Consider the following 24,996-nt stretch of genomic DNA (forward strand, 5'->3'; position numbering starts at 1 on the left):
TTTCTTGTAAATAACTGGACTGTGAATAATTGAGATTGAACAAATTGTTGATTCAGTGGAAAAATAATTCAATGGGCTTCTGTTGTTAGAAGGAGGAATGTTGGTGAAATACTGTTTTGAGCTATTTCTTATTTCATCCAAACAAATTATTTTTGCATATATTATGATTATTCTGCTAAAAAACTGAGGAGCAGTGCCTATTTGAGAATTGAAAAACAAGCAAATTCTTGATGTTTTTCTGGACAATATTCGTGCATCAGTTAGCATCAGTTAAATTACTTGCTGATGTATTGCATTGCTTTAGTAAGGGCATACCTTGCAACAATTGGCAGCTGTGGTTTCTACTTAACGGGAACTTGTAACACATTGTTATTTTGAAGCGGGTCAGATTTTATAAATTTCTTGTTGGAACTTTGGCATTTATATCAGATTAATTTCTTTTTACTGTATAGGAAATGGTAGTTGGTTGATATAATAAAATAACATAGAATCAATACAAACTCTCTTTTTAAAACAAGCAAGAGAGTGCATATAAACCTGGACTAAATATAATACTGCTAGCATGTTATCTGTTTACAAGCCAATGTAATTCAACAATCCCTTTGGAATGTTTAGGAAACACCATTTCAAAATGCATGTGCAAATGTGAACCTGAACCACACTTGTTTTTCTTTAGTACAGTATTTTTGATTTAACAGCAGTTGTTTTAAGTTAAGTCACCACTTACCATTTACAAAATGACAAGTATAAACAATTAGTATTATCAAGTGTAGATGTAGTGGAATTAAATCCACAAACATTACAGCATGTGTGTTGTTTTGGGTGGGGGCGAGTGTGGTAGGTGTGAAGAACAAAGTAGGATGTTGAATAAATGAGGCCGTGCACTAAAGAGTCCTTATGTAGCGATGGAATGAGAGCAAAGTTTGTCGTAAAGAAAAGAGGAGTAGAAACGGAGACTCAATGAGTGTGGGTCTGATGTTTCCTCCAAATTGTTGCTTTTATTTATATATATATATATATATATACACTATTGCATTTTAGTATGTTAATATAAATGAGAGGTTTTCTTTGTTTTCATCCAACTCGCAGTAAACAGTGGAAATTATATTGAGGGATGTGGGTGGGAAAGAATCTCTGGAATTCTTTGACATGAAAGAGTTGGATCTTGTTCAGACTTTCAGGTTTCTATGGTGATCTGCTGAATTGTACATGACTTGGGATTTCTCGAGTTTGATTGTCAGTCTATGCCCACTTTAGATGTTGGTGAAGAATTTATCACAAAAGATGGTGCTGATATGCAGTACTGCCTCAGCATGGCTCATGGAGTTTTCATGTTTCCTGAACTGTACTTGAATTCACAAAATATGACCAACAGTGCAGTTCTATTCAAGAATGGCGCTAATTGCTAGGTAGCAGCACTGTTTTGACAGTCAACTGTAAAACACTTAAAGAAATCTGGAGCAACACACATGATGCTGAATGAACTCAGCAGGTCAGGCAGCATCAGTGAAGGGAAATGGACAGTCAATGTTTCAAGTGGAGACTGACATATTAAGGCAATAGGTGGGCAGTGTGAGAGAAAGTGGAAGCTGGTAAGAGATTGGTAGCTCTCTTAGCTGTTACTCTCACTACCAGTTCCCCTCACCTTCATTACAGAAAGCTGGAGTAGTTTGTGCAGCAGTGTTTAGATAGGTGAAACTCACGTTAACATTGATCACTATGGCATTCTTAGTAATGACGTGTGAAGATTGAAAGAAAGAAAAGGATCCATCTTCAATTCTGGAAAGGAGTAGGCTGCAGTAAATGCAATGTACGGGGATATTTAGTTATGAATAGCATGATGCCATACAATCCAATGGCCATATTTGTAATTACAATTGCAGACTTTGATTCCTTTTTGAAGTTTGTAATCTTTAAGTGGGTATATGAAAACAATTGAACATCTTATCTCAGACTTATCAATGTCCGGCAGTTTGATGTTGTGCACTTTATAGTGCTTGTCTTTTATAGAAATTCCTAATGAATGTGGGTTATAGCTTTCTGTTGGGCAATTCCTGGTGGTAAGCTGGTGTTTTGCTGCTGTAAACTGTGATTGTCACCCCTTGCTTCGATGTGTCAGCTGTTAATTGAACATGCATAATTTGGCCAGGGGCATTGAGCAAAAGGTCAACAGATATCATCAGATGAAGTGCTTTGTTCACATGAAACTTTTTTAAAAGTAAATCATTTAAAGCAGTTAAAGTACTTCAAAACATCCACCATTGTCCCTGTACCTAAAAAGACCAAGGTAACATGTCTGAATGACTAGCGTTCAGTTGCACTCACCAATAATAAGCAAATGCTTTGAGAGGCTGGTCAAGAACTACATCTGTGGCTTGCTGCCACCTACACTGGACCCCTTGCAATTCGCCTACTGACACAACCGATCGACAGATGATGCAATAGCCACTGCTCTACACACCATCCTTAACACATCTGGAGAAGAGGGATGCTTATGTGAGAATGCTTTTCTTGGACTACAGTGCAGCCTTCAAAACCATAATACCCTCCAGGTTCAACAAGAAGCTCAGAGACCTCTACCATCACCCTGCTTTGAGTAGCCGGATCCTGGACTTCCTGTCAGATCGCTGACAGGTGGTAAGAGTGGGCTCCCTCACCTCTGCCCCTCTTACTCTCAACACAGGTGCCCCTCAGGCTGTGTACTAAGCCCCGTCCTTTACTCTCTGCAGACTGTGTCACCACCCACAGCTCCAATCTGCTAACTAAACTTGCTGATGACACTACACTGTTTGGCCTAATCTCACATAATAATGAGGCAACCTACAGAGAGGAAATCTCTAACACAATGGTGTCAAGAAAACAACCTCTCTCTCAATGTCACAAAAATAAAGGAGCTGGTTGTAGACTACAAGAGGAATGGAGATAGGCTAATTCCTATAGATATCAATGAATTTAGGGTTGAAAGAGAGAACAGCTTTAAGTTCCTCGGCATAAACATCATTGAAGATCTTACATGGTCTGTACATACCAGCTGTGTGGTGAAAAAGGCATAACAGTGCCTCTTTCACCTCAGACAATTGAGAGGCTTGGTATGGGCCCCCAAATTCTAAGAACATTCTATAGGGGCATGATTGAGAGTATTATGACTGGCTGTATCACTGCCTGGTATGGGAACTGTACTTCCCTCAATTGCAGGACTCTGCATAGAACTTACCACTAGTCAGGACATTTACAAAGACAGGTGTGTAAAAAGGGCATGAAGGATCATTGGGGACCCGAGTCACCCCAACCACAAACTGCAACCATCCGGGAAATGGTACTGTAGCACGAAAGCCAGGACCAATAGCTTGTTCCACCAGGTCATCATACTACTTAATTGATGCTGATACAATTTGTATTTCTACGTTATATTGACTATCCTGTTTTATGTAATACTTATTATAAATTACTGTAATTGCATATTTGAACGAAACATAAAGATTTTTACTCCTCTTGTATATGATGGTCTAAGTAATAAAGTCAATTCTATTCAATACTTCAGGAACTGGAGAGGTGAGAAGTGAATAAACACCCACACAGTACTTGCTAAGTCAGATAAGGGGGAAACTTAAACCTTGTTACAAGGGTTACTCTGTAGTTGGATATCTGCACTGTGCCTTGCTCTTGTTCATAAATCCCCTCCACTCACACCACATTTTAGACATTTCAGGAAATGCTATAATTGAGCTGATACTACCAAACTAAAACTGGATTAAAAACCAGAAGTTCCTTGCATGTACTTCACATCTCTTACTCTACTCCAATCAGTGTATATTTTTGTAAAATCACTGCTTTTCATTTGAATTACGGCAATGTCCTCGTGTAAATTGAATAATTCCAGGTCAAGAACATGGTAAAGAAGAGCTTAGAAATGAGGAAGAATAAAGAAAATTGATCGCAAGCAAAAGAAAATCTGCAGATGTTGGAAATCTAAGCCACACACACACACACACACACACACACACACACACACACACACACACACACACACACACACACACACACACACACACACACACACACACACACACACACACACACACGTACACACACGTACACACACACACACGTACACACACGTACACACACACACACGTACACACACGTACACACACACACACGTGCACACACACACGTACACACACACACACGTACACAGCTGGAGGAACTCAGCAAGCTATGCAGCATCTGTGCAGAAGAGTATAGTCGATATTTTGGGTTGAGACCCTTCATCAGAACTGGAGAAAAAAGGATGAGGAGTCAAAGTTAGGTGGTTAGAGGGGAGAAAGAAACACAAGGTGATAGGTGAAATGTGGCCACCCATTTTAATTCTACTTCCCTTTCCAATTCTAATATGCAAGTCCATGACCTCCTCGATTGTCGTGATGAGACTACACTCAGGTTGGAGGAGCAGCACCTTGTATTCCGTCTGGGTATCCAACCTGATGGCATGAACTTTGGTTTCTCAAATTTCAGGTAATGCATCCCCCCACCCCCCCCCCAAACCATTCTTCAATCCCTTCTCCTCTCTCTTACCTGCCCACCACTTCCCTCTGGTGCTCCTCACCCTTTTCTTTCTTCCATGGCCTTCTGTCCTCTCCAGTCAGGTTTCCCCCTTCTCCAGCCCTGAATCTCTTTCACCAATCAACTTCCTAACTCTTTACTTCACCCCTTCCCCCTCCCGGTTTCATCTATTACCTTGTGCTTCTTCTCCCCACTTTTTAATCTGAGGCCTCATCTTTCTTTTCTCCTGATGAAGGGTCTCAGCCTGAAACATCAGCTGTACCTTTTTCCATAGGTGCTGTCAAATCTGCTAAGTTCCTCCAGCATTTTGTGTGTTTGTTGCTTGTAAAGAAAACTGACACCACATTTTCTGATGATAATGAGCAGGTTTCTGTGGGAAACTGAAATCTTTGAAAACGGGTGTTACTCATTTCCATTATTTGTGTGCATCTATGTTAGGCTTGTTGGTGGAATTATGAGCTTTTTGGTGCAATAGCAAAATGGAAATACATAAGACATCATCACATTCACTCAGCAAAGAACATCAAGATTATCACCCCAGACGAGGAAATGCTTTCATATGCACTACTGTCATTTTAATGAATACAATCTGCCTGAACCTGAATTGAGTAGCTTGTTTTCAGGGTTTTAAATGCAGATGTTATTGCGAATGTTAATCTGGTGCCAGATGCTCAAGTCTGTTATCCTGAATCAGTCATTGATTTTGTCTGCACTTTTCGGATAAACAGTTGTGTGACTTGGGAATGTAGTTGCAGATTTCTAGCAGTCACTTCATAGCCTGTTTATAATTTGATTTTATCAGTAAGTTTTGATATGGAAGAGCAACAGGTAAAGTAAAGATCCATTATCTTGGTGTTGCCTTGTGTATTTAATTTACATCATCCAAATAAAACCAGATCAAAACCTGAGTCCAACTACACTTATTAATTGATAAATGAGAGGTAATTGAAGAATTTCAGGTGGAAATGTTAATAGCATCTGACATAAAAATGTCTGTAGAGCTCCCTCACCTGGCATTAAAATATTGGTGAGAAGAATCACATGTTAACCACGAATGAAGTTCTTCTGTGATTAAACCATCCAAGTGTGATATTATGTAATTCATGAATGTCCCATTGCTTGGAATGCATATGGTTGGACTGCCTTTCCTGTTGGCAGAGAAAGGTGAGAGAAAGATTCCCGAGTTAAGTGAGAAGGGTGAGCTATTGGCCAATAGTTCCAGCTGCTTTTGCTATCATATTGCCAATATAATTCATTAGCATTTGCACAAATAAAAATCATTTCCTTTGTAGTGTCATGAATTTTGGAGCCATCCCATGGGACAGTAAGGTTTGTATACTAATGAGTAATGATGTAGTGTATTGTTGGCCAGGGATTGTAACCCAACACTTCCAAATGTTCATATAAAAGTACACTGTTAATGAAATTGTATGTCTCTGGAGAGTTGACAGATAAAATTCAAGATAGCTGGAGCTGAAACATCAGGTTTGGATGGAGGGTGGTGTTGTGGGTGTTGGTAGAAAAAACAAGCTGTCATAAAAAATCTCAATGTAATGTGTGAATTGGCATTAACCACAGCTGCTGCAGTTGAAGTAAATAGAGTGCTCGGTTTGATTTAACTGCCTACTTTGAAATTTTCAGTATAAACAAACAAGGCTAATAGTTGAGGTTTTCATGCTGGTAGGAGCTTGCCCATATCAAACATAGGGGACTGCATCTTGTCGAGGAGGACCTTCTTTCACTGCAGCATAAGTTGGCATTATAAGGCAAATGAGGTGTCATTTACATTTGGAAAATGAAGTAATTCCCATCTACTTATATAAACTTGGCAGATAACTGTATAGAGTCTCTGTTTGTAGAAATTCAGTGTATAGGTTTTTGTATATAGTAATCAAGTTCCTGGTAAGGGGCTAGTGTATTATCATAAACATGAGGAATATTTATTTCTTGTTCTTTTTGTAAGTTGTGAATTAAAAATAATAAATTGCATTATTTTGCAGAAGACATTTAATTCTATATCACTGACTAATCCTTGACCTTTATAGCTTTGAAATGTTGGCTCCTCAGGCATTTACTGTCTATTCACGATTGATTTTTGAATTGTCTGGCTGAGCCATTTTAAGGGGCAGTTTAGAGATAATCACTGTAATGTCCTGATTAAGATTTTACTGCTAATGTTACAGGGTATTTCATTTAATGGTGTTCTGTAGAAGCAGTGCTTTCTGTTGGTAGTGTCTGGGTTAATGTTAAAAATGAGGGGTTGTGATGTTCATGCTTTGGAATGTCATGTTATCCAATCAGGATGATGGAATTGGGAGAAGGTTCTAGAAAGCACTGGGCGGAGAAGTTTTGTGATAGACACTGAGATGGGTCGAGATCTTTTTCGGCAGAAGAGGGAGAGAGAAGAAGCTAGAGAGAACCCGGGCATGGGATTCCAATCCAACAGGGATGCGCAATTTGATGGAGTCCAAGAGGGGGAATCCTTCTGGCTCTGTGAGTACATCAGATACAACAGCTTTTGGAAGATTTGGGCTCCAACCTATGTACATTTGACTGTTTTAATTATGATAGGCCCTTTTGAATTTTCTTCTTTCTTTAATAAATATACTTATAATTATGCTGTGTGCAGTGTATTATTTCTTAACGAAGGGTGATTGCATAGGGGTAGTGTTTACATAGTATTCACACAGATTAGGGTTCTCAACATCCCAACTTCCCAGGTTTGGTGGGACCCAAAGAGAGGCATAACCAAGGCAGAACGATTTGGGATGATAATGTTTCTTAGTTATGTGGGGGGGACGGACGGCTACCAAAATAATTAAATTAGCAGCCACCCTAGAGGAGTTGGCTATCAATACCGCCAATGCTCTGGAAGACGCTCAGTCCCAGATATATAGAATTACTACTGAAATGATTGCCATCAGGCAGACATTATTGCAGAATCAGATGGACGAGAAAGGGGGCACTTGTTCTCTCATAAGGAAAGAATATTGTACGTACATCCCTGATATCTCCGAGAATGTTACTAACTTGAACCAGTACATATGGGAAAAGGTGAAGAAGGTAAAGGAAATAGGAAGCTGGATGAGAAACTTTACTAATAGAACAAGTTGGTGGGATGGAATATGGGGATAGTCTTCCGACTAGGGAAGCAGGATCCTGCATGGGATAATCATAGTGGCAATCATATATATTGTATACTCTGGTGTTGTGTGTGTGGAGAACTTAAGGGTGCAGCAGTCAGTTAATAAAGAGGGCCCTATGATGCCTCGAATACTAAGGGCCACTGCTAGCCAAGGGTACTGGTGGGGAGAAAAGGTGTACCCTGTGAGAGAAAGACCCTTTCTCAAGGCTTACAATCCCCCCTATGAGGAGGAGGAGGAGGAGAAGATACCCTAGTAAGAAATGTTAATCTAGAAGATTAACAAGGAGGGAACTGTGGAAGAAAATACCCAGAACTGACACTGTATTGAGCAAGGAAGGGTTAATGATCTTCAAATGTAAAATCAAAGTCTACTGTGACTAATCTACTCTGTGCTGCTGACAATGTGCCTTTCAGTCAAGACGATTAAAATAACTGTTTCTACTTTGTTCTAAGAATTATCACATATCTGATGTACTCTTTTAGCCTGTCTGATGTACCCTTTTGAGAAATTAACACTGAAGTAAATGTGTAACTGCTCAAGGACATATCCTGCAACTTTGCTTCTCAGCAGAACTGCCGTTAAAGTTCCTCCTTCTGATTTATGTGTTTTTTCTCTCATATGCTTGGGATATAAACAAGAGCGTGACCCATTGTCAGGCAGTCTCGGAACTCCGCTTTTAGGAGGATGAGCTCCATGATATCATGCTAAAATAAAGGCATTCTGAAGCGATCTACTTTTGATTTTACATGTGAAGATCATTAACCCTTCCTTGCTCAATACAGTGTCAGCTCTGGGTATTTTCTTCCACATACATTCATAGCTCTTCACACCAGACAGCCAGCCACTCTAGTGTTGTTTGGTTGACATTGAGCACGTTTCAGCTATATCAGGTGAAAGTGGGCAGTTGCCCAGAACGGGTTCAGTGTTCTGCACCCTTTCGGCACACTTACAGGATTTGCTGGTCTTTAAACCCCACTTCACCATATTGTCTCCTGTCCTAGAAACTTCCGCTCGCTCTCTGTTGAGAGTGCACCACTTTCATCTGTCACGCAGTGCCACGTCTGGCAACATTTCTGTGGGGTCTTATGCTGTATTGGTGGTGGGGTTCTGGCTTCTGTTTGTTACCAGAGGTCAATCCTTTATGTTTGGAGGGATGTTCCGTGCAGTAGTTCCTCCACTGTAGCAAAGCTTTTCCTTGATTTTTAGGTGGTTGGAAACTGGCACATGATGATGTAGTGGGTGCTGTGGATCCGAGTTCTGTTTACCTTTTTCAATATTTGTTGTAGTATGTCTTCGAATCTCTGGGGGAGCAATGCCTGCAAGTCTGTAAGTGATGTTAGTGGGTGTGGGGTGCAGTGTGCCGGTGATTATTTGGCAGGCTTCATTAAGTACGGATCTATTTTCTTTGCATGGGCTGATCTGCCCCACACAGGTGCTTAGCAGAGTGCTAGGGCAGTTGATCTAAGTGTGTGAGCACTTGCTCCCTATTTCGTGCCTGCTAATTTTTTTCAAGAGAGAATTGCGAGAGCCAGCTTTCCCTCGGAGTTTTTGGATGTGGGTGGCAAATGAGAGCATCACGCCCAGGTGAATTGGTGTTGGATGGTGTTCGAGTTCCTTCCCACACCAGAAGATCTTGAGTTTCCGAACTGCTTCTCGATTCCTCAGGCGGAATGCACACTCTTAAGTTTTTGATGGATTTGGGTTCAGAGACCATTTTTCATAATACTGCTTAATTTCTTTGAGGACTGCTGTAAGTCATACTTCAACTTCTTGGAAGGAGTTAGCTTGTGTTGCAATGCATAGGTCATCTGCATAGATAAACCTGCATGTATTAGGAAAGGTTGGTTGGTTGTTTGTGTAAACATTAAAGATTACAGTAGACCATAGTACTCATAGGCTAATTAAATTAGAAACTAATCCCTTCTGTCTACACAGTGTTAATATCCCTCTATTCTCTGCACCTCTGTGTGCCTATCTAAAGAACCTCCTAAATGCCTCTGTCATATTTACCATCCCCACCAGTGTATTCTCGGTATCCACTGGAATACTTGGACCTTTCCGTGTTTCTGTGTCAAGGAAAAGTTTTCCCCACATATCACCATTTGAACCCTCTCACCTCAAATAAATGCCCTCTTGTATTAGGCATTTCAATCCTCTATTTATATCCCTCATAATATCCAGAGAAAACAACCCAGGTAAGTAGATGTTTGGCACAGCATTGTGGGCTGAAGGGCCTGTATTGTACTGTAGGTTTTCTTTGTTTCTCTAACTTCCTCAAATAGGCTTTCTAATCCAGGCAGCATTCTGGTAAATTTCTTCTACATCCTCTCCAAAACTTCCACATTCTATATAACAGGGCGACTGGAAATAAATGTACTATGCCAGATGCGACCTCAACAGTTCTATAAAGCTGCATTATAACTTCCTGATTCTTGAACTCATTGCCATGCGCTGCCTTTACAACCCTGTTGACCTGTTTAGTCACTTTCAAGGAAAGTGGACATCAGCACAGTTAAGTGTGCTGCCATTAACTTTTGTGGCCCTTTAATTTTGGTCTCTAAAGAGAGTGAAGAAACAACTCTCAGAAAATGCTGGTGAAATGCAGCAGGCCAGGCAGCATCTATAGGAAGAAGTACAGTTGACTTTTCGGACTGAGACCCTTCATCAGGGCTAACTAAGAGACATAGTAAGAGATTTGAGAGGGGGAGGGGGATGAAGCTAAGAGCTGGAAAGTTCATTGGTAAAAAGGATTACCTGCTGGAGAAAGGAAAGGATCATGGGATGGGAGGCCTAAGGAGAAAGAAAGGGAGAGGGGAGCACCAGAGGGAGATGGAGAGCAGGTAAGGAGTGATTGTGAGAGGGGCAGAGAGAGAAAGAGGGAGAAAAGAAGAAACAAAAAAGGGGAAAAATAATAAATATATCAATAAATAAAGGATGGGGTAAGAAGGGGAGAGGGACATTAACAGAAGTCAGAGAAGTCAGTGTTCATGCCATCAGGTTGGAGGCTACCCAGAAGGAGTATAAGATGTTGTTCCTCCAACCTGAATGTGGCTTCATCTTGACAGTAGAGGAGGCCATGGATAGACATATCAGATTGGGAATGGGACGTGGAATTAAAATGTGTGGCCACTGGGAGATCCTGCTTTCTCTGGCGGACAGAACATAGGTGTTCAGGGAAATGGTCTCCCAGTTTATGTCGGGTCTCACCAACATATAAAAGGCCGCACCGGGAGCACTGGACACAGTATATCACACCAGCCAACTCACAGGTGAAGTGTCACCTCACCTGGAAGGACTGTCTGGGGAACAAGTGCTACACTTGCCCTTACACTTCCTACCTCACCACCATTCAGGGCCCCAGACAGTCCTCCTGTCTTCTCCTATCATTTTGGATCTCCCCCCTCCCTCTCCCATTTTCAAATCTCTTACTATCTCTTCTTTCAGTTAGTCCTGACAAAGGGTCTCAGCTCAAAACATCGACTGTGCTTCTTCCTATAGATGCTGTCTGGCCTGCTGCATTCCTCCAGCATTTTGTGTGTGTTGCTTGAATTTCCAGCAACTGCAGATTTCCTCGTGTTTGTGTGAAGAAGCAACTAATTGGTTGGTAGGAGTTGAGAGAGGTTTAAAAAGAGAAGATAACATGAGGCTATTTTGTACATTCAAATAGCAAAGGGAATTATATAAAAGTGAGTGGAATATTAGAATATATAATGAAATACTGAGATCATCAAGTTCGGATGGGAAGACTATGGGATGATGCCAATCAATTTGATAGGACACAGGTGGACATGTAGAATGGACAGACAACTGGCAGATGAAATTAAATGCAGAGAATCATGGATTAAGGCAAATTGACAGAATGGATGGAAAGACAATGTAGACTGAATTGAGTTTGCCTGAATCTTTGACAGTTTCCTCATGAGCACTTTACAGGGCACATCACATAAAGTCAGCAACTGACAAATATGTTATCAGGGTCTGGTAAAACTGAAGTCAAAGCAGGGAAAGCTCTGATAGTTAGTCATATCTCCAACAAATAAATGGCTGTGTTGTTGGAGGTCAATCATTGTCATGGAAGAACATCACTGCAAGAATTCCTCAGGGTAGTATGCTTGACAACCATCTTGAGATAGTTCATCAACAAGCTCCTTCCATTGTACAATATTTAGTCCATTCACAGCAATTGAAGCATGTGGCAAGACTTAGACAGCATTCAGGCATGGGTTTTTAAAGGTCAAGCAACATTTAAGCAGTATTGCCTCACGTGATCATCATTTACAAGATAGATACTACCCATCTGCTTAAGACATTCAGTGATGTTGCCATCACTGTATTCTTCATTATTAATACCATAGAGTTGTGTGGTGGGGGAGGGGCTATGGTCGCTATTGACCAGAAGCTATGGCTACAACAGCAGGCCAGAGACATGCCCCAGCAACCAACTAAAATGGTCTTTCTATCCAATGTCAGTACATAGAAACTGCAGTGTGTCCTGTCTACAAGATACACTGTACATACTTGTCCATGGTGTCTGTGACACTTCTCAAACATATGACCCCTACCACAAAGGATGACAAAGGCAGCAGTCACATGGGAACAGCAGTACCTGCAGCTTACCCTTCTAGTGACATACCATCCTGACTCTGAAACTTATCACTGTGATCACCATGTTGTGGTGCTATTTAGAGTTCTCTACCCGACGGCATCTGAGGGAGTGCCTTTGTCAGAACTACTTAAGAAATTTCAAGGAAGTGGGCAGTAAATTGTGCCTTACATATGATGTGTACTCCTGGAAAAATTAATGATTTTTAAAAATCCTTCAGGAGTTAGAGGAGATTTAGCAGAATTGCAGGCAGGGATGAGGTGTTTAGGCGTTTGGAGTTTAGATCTGAGTATTTGAAGACGGTCTCTTTGCAACAGAGGAAGTTGATGGAATATTGGATAGAGGTGTAGAAGATTATGTCCGGTTTGAATAAGAGAAAGGCAAACAATGTTTCCTTTAGCTCAGTGGTTCCCAACCTTTTTTTGGCCATGCCCCACCTAATCACCTCTAAAATCCTGATGCCCCCTGTGGTGATATATAATTCTTATTATTCAAAAAGTGAACTCCTATTCAACTGGAGGAAGCCTAAAAGACCATTAACTTGGTTTAAACAAGCTTCCAAAGAACATGGCATTCATGAAAGAGAAAAATAAAAGAACCAAAGGACTGTTAAAGTTCTGAAGAAGAAATTACTAAATTGTAAAAAAAGAACATTAAGGGATATTAAAATAATAATAATAATAAATAAATAAAACAATGCCGACTTGTTTCTACAGCATACAAAGACAGATACACCGTTTAAAAGAGATGACGCAATGTACACACCTTCACACCACCAAGAACCGAAAGCTACTGCAAAAAGCAGCATTGGCGCGACCTCGTACGAGTTTCTTACGCATTTGGACTTGTTCATTCGTTCCTTCCTACATCAGTCAATTCATGAATTTAATTATGAAAGCCATTTGATGGTTGTAATGATGGTGATACACTACATATACAGTACATATGCAATTACACATGTACATACACAAGTATTTTTATGTATGCATACTGTATATACACATATGTATTAACTCGCACACACACTCATACTCACACAGACTTACTAGAAAAAATTCACTGTTAATTCACTGCCCCCCCTTAAAAATCAAATTACCTCCCATGGGGCGTACGTCCCACGTTGGGAACCACTGCTTTAGCTTATTATTCAAGGTCTACAGATTAAGAGATTAAGGTTGGACAAGAGAATCAAGGTAGAAAATTTTAAGAGAACCTTTTAACACAAGTAGTTATAAATGCTTCCACTTTCATAGACAGCCATTTGAAAAGGAACTTTAGGAAATAAATTTCCAGGGACAGTGAGCAGGGGAGAGATTCAGTGAGCTGAATTAATTATTGTGTCATTACAATTATATAATAAACAATGGATTTTTAGAGCAGATGGATAGTTTATGCTGCTATTCTGGGGGTTGGACTTGTTTTCAGAGAGGTAGTGATAACTTCTGTATACTTGTTCATTAATTTAAGTGCAGTGCTACCATACCCTGACTCCATTTGCTCCCTGTTCCTAACTTAGCTCCAAAATTAGTATTGGTTTATTGTTGTCACATGTACCAAGGTACAGTGAAAAGCTTGTCCTGCATACTGTTCATACAGAACAATTCCTTACACAGCGCAGTACAAGTAAAACAATAACAGAATGCAGAATAAAGTGAAACCACTACAGAGAGAGTGCAATACAGTTAGACAATAGTGGTCCAGAAATGAGCAATCTTAGATTCAGAATTAACAATGGATTTTGCATTAATTGTTCTTTATGGACGCAAATTTCATATTCCTTCTACATTTTGCGCTACATAATCAATTGCTCTTGGCTTAATTGTGGGCTATGCCTCCTAATCCTAGGCTTCCAAACCATCTTTCTACTTCAGCAATTCTTAATTTTGTGACAACTTGAAGTATTCTTTAACTTGCTCATTTTCTTGGAAAAAGCTCTAATTTGAGTAAATAATCTCCATAAATTTAGGTAACATTACTGTAAATCCATGCTGCTATTTCTTCAACTCAATATATCCTTTCTAAGGTAGAATAGCTAAAACTGCTCATAGAGCTATTGTAGTCACAACAACTTTGTATTGCTCGTACACTCCAGTCATCTGAATATAATGGCATATTGGCTGTTAACACTTTTGATTATTTTCTGTCCCAGTCTATAATGTTTATGATTTCTGTAAATGACTCTTCAATCACTTAGGCTGCCATTGCTTTTAGCTTTGTACTATGCAGAAGAATGATCCTATTTAATAGGAATGGAATGACTTTCCCATTTGTTTCTAATTGAAATGTGTTTGGCTCTTTGCTTAATCTTTTATTAACTTTGGCAGAGTAGCACCAATACTGAATTTCCTCTACTTGTAGACAGTTTCTCTTACTGTGGACTGATGAACACTCAGGTGTTCATCTGTAGCCCTTCTGTAGCCCTTTCCAACTTAATGCATCTCTACAATTCTTCTTCAAAGGTCCTCCGAAAGTTGTTTTGATCAAGACGTGGTGCACACAAACAGATCTTTCTTGAGCAAAGTAGGCTCTGTCAGTAACCTGATTTTCTGTGTGGTTTTTTATAGGGCAGGACACATCTGAACCCACCAATCTCAGTTCATTGATTCAAACACCTGACTCCAAATAGCTTTTGTAGAAGGCATTACCCTGGAGGTTCACATACTTATTCCGACAAATACATGTAATATTGGGTAATTTTTCTCAATAAATAAATGAACAAGTATAATGTTTTTTGTGTTATTTAATTTGGTTCCCTTGATCTAGTTTTACGACGTGTGAAGATCTGATCACGTCTTAGGTCATATTTATGCAGAAATAGAGAAAATACTGCAAGGTTCACGGACTTTCTAACACCACTGTATCTCCGCAAGGGCTCTGTTGGTTTGGTCCAAGGATTCACTCAAGCACTGGAGATTTACCAACCTTAATGTACTTTAAGGCATTTTTATGTTGACATCTTCAACATTTTTATATTGTCCAAGACATCTTCACTCTTTTTTAGCATCCATTATTTTATTTCCAGAGGTAAAACTGATGAGAAATACATTAAATCTCTTGCCCATTTCCTGTAGCTCCAAATGTAGAAAGTCTTTCTGATCTTTAAGGTGATCTACTCTCTCCCTTGCCATCCTTTTAATCTTAATATAGATATAGAATCTCTTGGCATTCTCTAATTTCTGTATTTTTTAAATTCTTATTTAGATTTATAATCTTTGTAATTTTTTTATTGAATGCTTTCTATTTCTGTATTCTGGTATAACAGCCTTACACCTTTAGGTGTTCAGTTTGCATGTCTGGTTTGTGTGATTTCTGATTATTTGCATGACCTCTTTATTCTTTAATTTCTTTTAAAATTTATTAATATAATTTGCAAGCATTGACTTGGATTTCTTGGGGTTTTGATGTGAAGTTTTAAACATGAAGAATGCATTGAGGATATATTTGGAAGGTATTTCATTATGTATCTTAATAAATTTCTTCTTTTCAGTCACAATAGCACAGTAATTTATATTTACATAATGACCTGTTATTCAAATCAAATTCTAGCTTTTTTTAGTTCCCTTGTTGGTGATGAGATAGCTTTCAGCTTTGCGAATCCATTATTTTTATCTTTTTTAATCTTCAGTCGTATTTTGCAAAGTCCTTCACGAAAAATATTTGAAATGTAGCATCGTGGTTTGAACATGCTCTACTCAGGAAAATCCACTAAAGATATTTTTATTTATTGTTTAATATAGATGTTATTTAACCTCTTTTTTTTATTTTTGTTAAGCTCACTACCATTAGCCCAAGAAAACTCAGGCAACTCTGACAAGCTCAAAACATTCCAAACCTTGTACATGCACATCTGTTACTTTTTCTTCATTGACTAGCCTTGTTACCTGAGAATCCAAGCCTAACATGCACCAGTCTTTTCATTGAGACCAACAGAATAAATAGCTTCCAGAATAAAAACTTCCAGTCAACACCTAACCACACTGGTCTTCTTTCTTCTCTCTGTCATAATGTTCCAGGAGGGAGGGACTATCTAACTTTCTTTTTAGGTTGTTGTTCCCTTTCATCTCTTGTCAATTCTCAATACCTACAGAAATCATCTGGTTTTTCTTTCAGTATTTAGCCATTGAGCCATTGATGCCTGTCTGTGTGTTTACCTCTGTTGACCATACCTTCCCCCCCCCCCCACTTTATCACAGTCCCTCATTTTGTGTGTGTGTGTGTGAAATGCTCTTTTTCTTTTCCTTCAACCACACCCACCCCATCCTGCTACCCACTTGCTCTTACTTTCTGTTTAGATCTGCACTCTTGACAATGAACCTTTTTTTCCCCTCTTGTAGGGATCAGCAGTTAGTTGTCACTTGGCTTTTAAAATTAGAATCCCATCAACACCACAGGTCACCTGGTGCCAATTTCTATTTGTGCAGCTGTGAGTAGAAATGATGGATTTGTTTAAGCAGTGAAGTGGCTGTTCATCTGGTGTTTAACACTATCTGGACACCATCTGGGTGTGAGTAATTAATTCTTTCAGAAGCAAACAAACAGATTCAACACAGGCTAAACCGCAAATTCTGTGTGGTGCATTTTGCTGCTTGTTATTGTTGAATTGAGTGGGGCAAGTTAAATAGAATTTTCAAAGTTGAATCTCTGAGATTAGAATTTAATTCTAGATAATATTTTTAATGCTTTTTGATGTTAGGAGGAATTCTTGTCACATTAGAATCTTAACTGGTGAGCCTGATGCATGATGCATTTTTCTTACAACCCCCGATAATTCCAAACCAATTATCATCTGCTTTTGCTTTGTTCACTTTTTATCTTTATCTTGGTGATACATGTTGATGTTGGCATTGGAATGCTCATTCTAGAGGAGACACTGTTTCAGTTCGATCTTGCAAGAATGCCCCAATTGCATCTGATTTTTTTTCTAATACCACAAATTCCACTAGTGCCTCACTGTAGAAACCTGAGCATAAAACCAAGGCTGATACTTCCATACAGTTCAGAGGCAGCACCTTTATTAAATGAGGGTTTAAATCCAGATCACAGCTGTTCTTTCAAATCAATGTTTTAAAAATGTTGTGATGTAAATTTGAAGCAAAACAGTCTGGTTCACAAGTATTCCGGCTAATCTTTGTCTGTTAAACTAAAAAGAATATTTGGTAATTATAACACTGCTTGTTGAAGATGGCTGAATGCAAATTATCTAGTTCAGTTTCAACATTACACTAATATTTCATATGCACTTAATTGGTTTGGTTTGGAAATATAGCTCTTACAATGGTGCTAGAAAGTTTGTGAATAGTGTAGAATTTTGTTTGTTTCTGCGTAAGTATGACCTAAAATGTGATCAGATCTTTGCGTAAGTTCTAAAACTAGATGGAGAACCCAATTAAATAAACAACACAAAAAACAGCATATTTGTTCATTTATTTATTGAGAGAAATGATCCAACATTACATATATTTGTTGATTTACTCTTGTCTTTTGGAGGATTATCTTGTTGCATTTTCAAGCTTCAGGTGATGGGCTGCTACGCTGACATTCTCCTGTAAAATGTCTTGATAAAGTTTTGAATTCATTATTCCTTTAATGATTGCAAGCTGTCTAGACCCTGGGGCAGCAAAGCAGCCCCAAACCATGGTGTCCAATTTACTATGTTTCAACTCAAGTAATCTGGTGTCTTTTGTGAATGATCTGAGACATCTATGAGCAAGGAAAAGGAAAATTACCATTTTGCATTAAGATAAAACTGGATTTGTCTTGGCATTTGTGTGTGTATATATATATGTGTGTGTGTGTGTGTGTGTATATATGCACACACACACACACGCGCGCACACACACAAACACACACACACACACACACACACACACACACACACACACGTATATACAGCTACATGTAAGTGATGCTCAAGACAGAATCAGCGCGATTGGTTTATTGGGTTTATTAAGGCCACATTAGCATACTCTGTAATATCAGTGAGCTGACAGTAACTTAGTGATTTTCATCTTTAATGTTCAGATGTCAGAGTTGCTCTCAGTTGTAAACAGCAAGGTAAGCCAGATCTGAGCTTTTCAACCAGAAATTGCAAGCCTTTTTTTTTGCAGTACTAACTAAAATATTTTAATATACCTTTTTATATAGAATACAGTTAAAACTACTTTGATATCTAAACTGTGCTCTGTGCTGGTCATGGTGTGTGTTCGGGATGTGAATATAATAACGGGTTCCTTTTGTAATTTATGGTTTTAATCGGCACTACAAAAATATTTAAAGGAATAATCTTGGTGCTCCAACAGGCTGTAGATTTGATTTAGGAATGTATTGTAAAAAGTAAGTGCCAAGTGGAGAAACAGTTATTTCAAAAAATGAAAAGGCATTTTAGACCTCAACACTCACTGCTCTTTCAATCACAAGGAGGACATTGAGTTCCAGATCCTCCAAATAACATCAATTCAGATTAAGCTACTTCAATTTCCTTTTTTTTTAAATAATTTTTAAAAACCATTTCTAAATTGCATTATCACTGCTGAAATGAAGTCTTGTCAGTCTTTCATAAACATGCTTATTCCCTCTTCCTTTTGAATTACCCTTTTGGCTATTCTCTAATGTATGATGTAAACAAAACTTCAGTTATTTGCACTGTAGAGTTAAGAGCTTTTTAATTCTTAGTCTTACAGCAGTTCAACTTTTTTCCAGCCACTTGTAAGTGCAGAGGTTTAAACTATCATTAATTTTCAATCACTGCTGAAATTATATAATCGAGATAACTGGTAGTTTTGGAAACAGATGGCCAACAGCAAAAAACAAAATGGTCCAGAACGGTAATGAGTGGCTTTGATGATGAACTGTATGATTTTAAGCATACAAGGGCCCTTATTTTAACAAGATTTGTCCACTGGCCTGAAGTTAAATATTACATTTGGGCATTGATTTTGAATTTACTGAAGATGTATTTGATGCAAGTTCCACTTCTGCAACTTTTACACACTAAAGAAGGAAACTGCCAATGACCAACGTTTTATATGAAAGATTCCGAAACTACATTATGCCTTTGGAGATTTTGAGAAAGATCATCAAAGCCACAAAATCAATGTTAAGGATGTATGGAAATATAGACTGCTTACAGAAACTGGATAAATTTGGTCCCTTTGATCTCCATTCACTTGGAAAAATTCACGAGTGAACAGATTACAGTTAGACTGAGAAATTCAGTGAGGGATTTGTATATTGATTAGTTACAGTAATGCTTATTTTCTCATGTAAGGCAGCTGAAATGGAGATTTCTGTTGGTGCCCCTTGAGTGCAAATCCTAAATAAATGCCTCTGGTTTTTGGCACTGAATTTTCAGAGTAACACTAGGAAATTACGAAATTTGTACAATTCAAAGGGGTCATTTACATCAGAGGTCATCATTTTAGGGCTATGGGGGAATGATTAGGAAGTACACTGAACAGGCAGCTGTTTGTAGTGCAGAGGATAATGCATCAAGTTGTGAATGCTTATATGTTTATATAATGTGAATATTTAAAGGTGCAGATATTTGAAGGGGCTATGACTGGCTTTGTGGGTTCTGTGTTTCTCTGCATGTGATACACAACACAGGTTCCAGTCACAAAAGTGGACCATTCAGAAACAACTTTACCTTGGTATGGGCCCAGGCTGACACATGGCATTGCAAATGCACCCTGTCAAGCCAACTGTGCCCAGGGCCTTTATTCTTATTGCTTTTGGTTCAAGAGATTCTGGTTCTTCATTTCTATAAGCAACACACGGCGATTCTTAGTGAAGAACGCAGTTAATATGCAATACCTCATTCCATGTTATGAAGGACAGAGATAAGTTGATTGGTGTTTTCCTCTCCCACTGCCAGTTTCCTTCTCTTTAAGGTGTGGGCTTGTACCGGAGTAATGGCTTTACTAGTTCTCCCAATATGTGAAATGTATTCTTGAAAATAGACCAGAGAAAATCTGCAGATACTGGAAATCCAAGCAACACCTTCAAAATGCTGGAGGAGCTCAGCAGACCAGGCAGCATCTATGGAAAAGAGTACAGTCGATGTTTCGGATCAAGCCCCTTCATCAGGACCATTGGATTGAAAATAAACCATTGGATTGAAACAATTGAGTGCTGTTCTGAAGGGACTGACAATCACTTTTGGATTATAAACCAATATGAGCCAAGTGGCCATACCTAGCAGCCATCATTTTGTTAACTACTTTCTAGTTTTATTCTTTGTGATAGACTTGCTCCTTGCTGCCCAATGATAGGAGGCTTTAGTCCAGTGGACCATTTGACAAATTTTTTTCAGGAGTGCACAAGCAGAAACAGTCATCTTCTTCACTATTTTTTCATGTAAGGAATGTCAGTATTGCTGGCAAGCCCAGGATTTATTGCTTGTCCTAATTTTCTGAATTGCTACAGCACAGACGGCATAGGTACTCCAATGGTAATGCTAGATTTGGAATTGCAGCATTTAGACTCATTGAGGAAAGGATGGTGAGCCATTTTCAAGGAGAATATGACACGTAATGCAGAGAAACCTGCTGGTGTCTCGGCTCTTTGCCCTTTTAGATGGTCAAGGTCATGGTAGGGATCAGTGAAAAAACCTATAGACAGTCCTTGGTTGGCACTTTGCATTCTTTAGCCAATAAGTACTGGTAGTGGATGATTTGCTAGTCAATCAGACTTCATTGCTGAACATGAGTCACCTACATTTGCTATACTTTGCCTTCGAACCTGGTGCTGCTAACACAGTATTTGTGTGGCTTGTCCAGTTAAGCCTACAATTATGTGACCACTGCACTCTGCCACATTTCCCCCTAGATTCCTGCAGGTAACATTGATGCTCAAAATTAATGGAAGGAAGTAGCATATTACTTTGAAAATTATTATTGTCTGGCATACTTATCATATGTATTTTTCTTTGTATTCTCAACCTCGTGCCCAAATGTTGTCTAGGTCTTAATCTAGTGAACAGTGTCCGATTCACATTTCTTTTATCCTACACCTATTCCCAACTAATGCAAATTATTTTCCTTAAGTGCTTTGGTGTTTGTGGTTTACTCCAAAATGTTTTTGGTACCTGGATCTTAGGAATTCAATAGACAAAGCATAAAGTCACTGAATTTTGACATATTGTTCATATCCTCACAGTAGAAGCAATCCCTAATGTACTAACTTACAAACAAGCTAGATATTGTATAGTCCATAAGACAAAGGAGCAGAATGAGACCATTCAGTCCATCAAGTCTGCTCTGCCATTTGATCAAGGCTGATATTTTCTTTCAACCCAATTCTCTTGACCTCTTCCCATAACCTTTGACATCCTTACTAATTAAGAACCTATCAACTTCTGCTTTAAAGATACTCAATGACTGACTTACCACAGCTGTCTGTGGCAAAGAGTTCCACAGATTCATCACCCTCTGGCTAAAGAAATTCCACTTCATCTCTGTTCTAATGGTTGTGAGGCTGTGCTCTCTGGTCCTTGATTTTTCCACTATAAGAAATATCCTCTCCGTGTCCACTCTATTGTGGTGTTTCGATATTCATTTGGTTTCAATGAAATTCCCCCCCCCCACCCCTCCAGTTCTTCTAAACCCCAGCAAGTGCCAGGCCAGAGTCATCAAATGCTCTTGATATGTTAATCCTTTCATCCTCAGTATCGTTCACGTAATCTCCTTCTGGATCCTCTCCATTATCAACACATCCTTCCTTGTATCAGGGCCTAAAACTGCTCACAATACTTCAAGTGCAGTGTCACCAATGGCTTATAAAGACTCAGCATTACATCTGTGTTCTTATATTCTAGTCCTCTTGAAATGAATGTCAACATTGTATTTGATTTCCCTCACACTAACTCAACCTGCAAGTTAACCCTTATGAAACCCTGCACTTGGACTCCCAAGTCCCTCAGCACACCTGGCCTGAATTCTAAGGATTTTTTACAGGGGCACAATTGAGAGCATCCTGACTGGCAACATCACTGCCTGGTACAGGAACTATACTTCCCTCAATTGCAGAACTCTGCAGAGACAGCCCAGTGCATCTGTGGATGTGAACTTCCCACTATTCAGGACATTTACTGCAACAGGTACAGAAAAAGGTCCCGAATGATCTTTTGGGACCCAGGTTACCCCAACAGGCTCCAGGACAGCTTCCTTCAGGCCATCAGACTGATTAATTCATGCTGACACAATTGTATTTCTATGTTATTTTGGCTGTTCTGTTGTACATACTATTTATTACAAATTACTATAAATTGCACTGTTCTATTTATTATAAATTACTATGATTGCACATTTAGACAGATGTAACTTAAACATTTTTACTCCATGTATGTGAAAGATGTAAGAAATAAAGTCAAGTCAATTTTCCCCCCATTTAGAAAATAGTCTATGTCAATATTCCCAGATTTCCAAATCCATCTGAAGATTTCCTGCTTCTTCAATTCCACCGGTCTTTGTATCATCTGCAACCTTTTCCCTCAAGACATAAATTCCATTATCTCGATCATTAACGTACAAGATGAAAAGTAGCAGACCCAACTCTGACCGCTGGGGAACAATACCACTACTAGTCACCAGTAGCTAACCAGAAAAACCCCGTTCATAAAATGCTGGTGGAACGCAGCAGGCCAGGCGGCATCTACAGGGAGCAGCACTGTTGATGTATCAGGTTGAGACAATTCAGGACGAAGGATCTCGGCCCAAAAAGTCGGCAGTGCTTCTCCCTATAGATGCTGTCTGGCTTGCTGTTTTCCATCAGAATTTTATTTGTGTTACTTGAATTTCCAGCATCTGCAGATTTCCTCCTGTTTGCTTTTTAAAAACCCCTTTCATTCCCACTCTTTACTTTCAGTGTAGCCATAGAACCTGCTAACATTTTAAACAGCTAACCTAATTCAAATGATACAACTTTTAATCTTTCAGTTACATGCCTCCCAACCTAGTATTGAAATCCTGTCATGGTAAGAAGATCTACAAATGCTTTAATCTGGATTTGAAATGTTGGACCTGTTTGTGTAGCTCTTTTAAATTCTGTATGTATAATGGCAAAAGAAAGTATCCTGCAACACCATAAATCCACCACTTCCCATGCTGCTGTGAACTATTTAAATCTAGCCCAGCTTTCAAGATAGATTCCAAATCAGGCCAATTCATCAGCCAGTGATGTAACTACATGGCCAATACCACATATAAATGTGTTTTTAACTTATTTTTAAAAAGTGATTTTCATGTATTTTTCCCCGTCTTCGCTCTTCCCCTCGATCTATTTATACTCCCTTTTTTATGTCTTGCCAAGGCTATAACCTCTGCTACTCAGTGTTTTATTTTTACCTCTACAGCCTGAGGGCTCACTGTACTTGCTCAGTTGCAGTTGCAAATTTGTCTCTAATGCTAAGTAGAGCAAAGCAAATAATGAAATTTCAGAACACACATACCACCCTCTTTTTCAGAAAAAAAGTAAATTTACAGCATTTTTAGTTTATTTTCCACAGCTCCTGTGCTGCTACTAAACTGCATGCCTGAACACAGTTGCATTGATGAAGTAAACAGACTGAGCTGTATTTGACATACCATTTACACTATAACATATCTGCAATTTGGCCCATCTTCAGAATGCTTGTGACGATGCTTCAACTTCTTCCCATCCTCCTCCATCTTGTTCATTTGGCATATCTCTTAATTCCTTTCTGACTTCCTGTTTGTGTCTGTACCATTTGCCTCAGCCTTGCAATTTCTGAATTTTGCGGTCTTACCTCTGCTTGGATAAAGTTGTTTCTAAATTTTCTCCTAGATTTATTCATGAACATCTATTCTTAGTTTTATTTGACTAGAATATAAAAGCAAGGATGTAATGTTGAAGCTTTACAAAACACTGGTGAGGCCTCAGTTGGACCATTGTGAGCAGTTTTGGGCCCCTTATCTAAGAAAGGATCTGCTGACGTTGGAGAAGGTTCAAAGGAGGTTCATAAAAATGATTCTGGGATTAAAAGGCTTGTCATATGAGGAACATTTAATGGCTCATAGCCTCTGGTCATTGGAATTCAGAAGAATGAGGGGTGACCTCATTGAAACCTATTGAATGTTGAAAGGCCTCGATAGAGTGGATGTGGGGGAGTCTACGACCAGAGGATGCAGCCTCAGGATAGAGGGATGTCCTTATAGAACAGAGTTAAGGAAGAATTTCTTTAGCCAGAGAGTGGTGAATCTGGAATTTGTTGTCACAGGTGGTTATCGAGGCCATGTCATTGGGTATATTTAAGGTAGAGGTTGATAGGTTCTTGATTAGTGACGGTATGAAGGGATAAGGGGAGAAGTCAGGAGATTGGGGCTAAGGCAAAAAGGATCAGCCATGATGAAATGGTGGAGCATATTTGTGGGCCAAATGACCTAATTCTGCTCCTACTGTATGGTGGTTGTATGCTCTTATTTGCTGCAGTACCAGAGACAACTTGTCAACAAATACTTGTCAACATCTGTAGAAAAGGAAATAAGAATTAACACATCAGATTGATGAACTTTTTATCAAAATCCTTCTGCACTAATACTCCCTAACCTGTTGAGAATTTACGACCTAATTTTCTACTCCAGATTTCTTGTATGCTATTTCACCATTGTATAATTGCAAAGTAGCACTTTTATGTAATGATAGTCATGCATTATCTACAATATGTTT

The 24,996-nt window shown here is 39.1% G+C and overlaps 1 protein-coding gene across 5 annotated transcripts in view; it reads left to right on the top strand.

Moving 5' to 3' along the window:
- LOC132396856 (uncharacterized protein KIAA1958) overlaps nucleotides 1–24,996 on the top strand; it is a 176,539-nt gene that overhangs the window by 64,267 nt on the left and 87,276 nt on the right. The window lies entirely within an intron of this gene.

The sequence above is a fragment of the Hypanus sabinus genome, chromosome 7 (assembly GCF_030144855.1).
Source record: "Hypanus sabinus isolate sHypSab1 chromosome 7, sHypSab1.hap1, whole genome shotgun sequence".
NCBI lineage: Eukaryota > Metazoa > Chordata > Chondrichthyes > Myliobatiformes > Dasyatidae > Hypanus > Hypanus sabinus.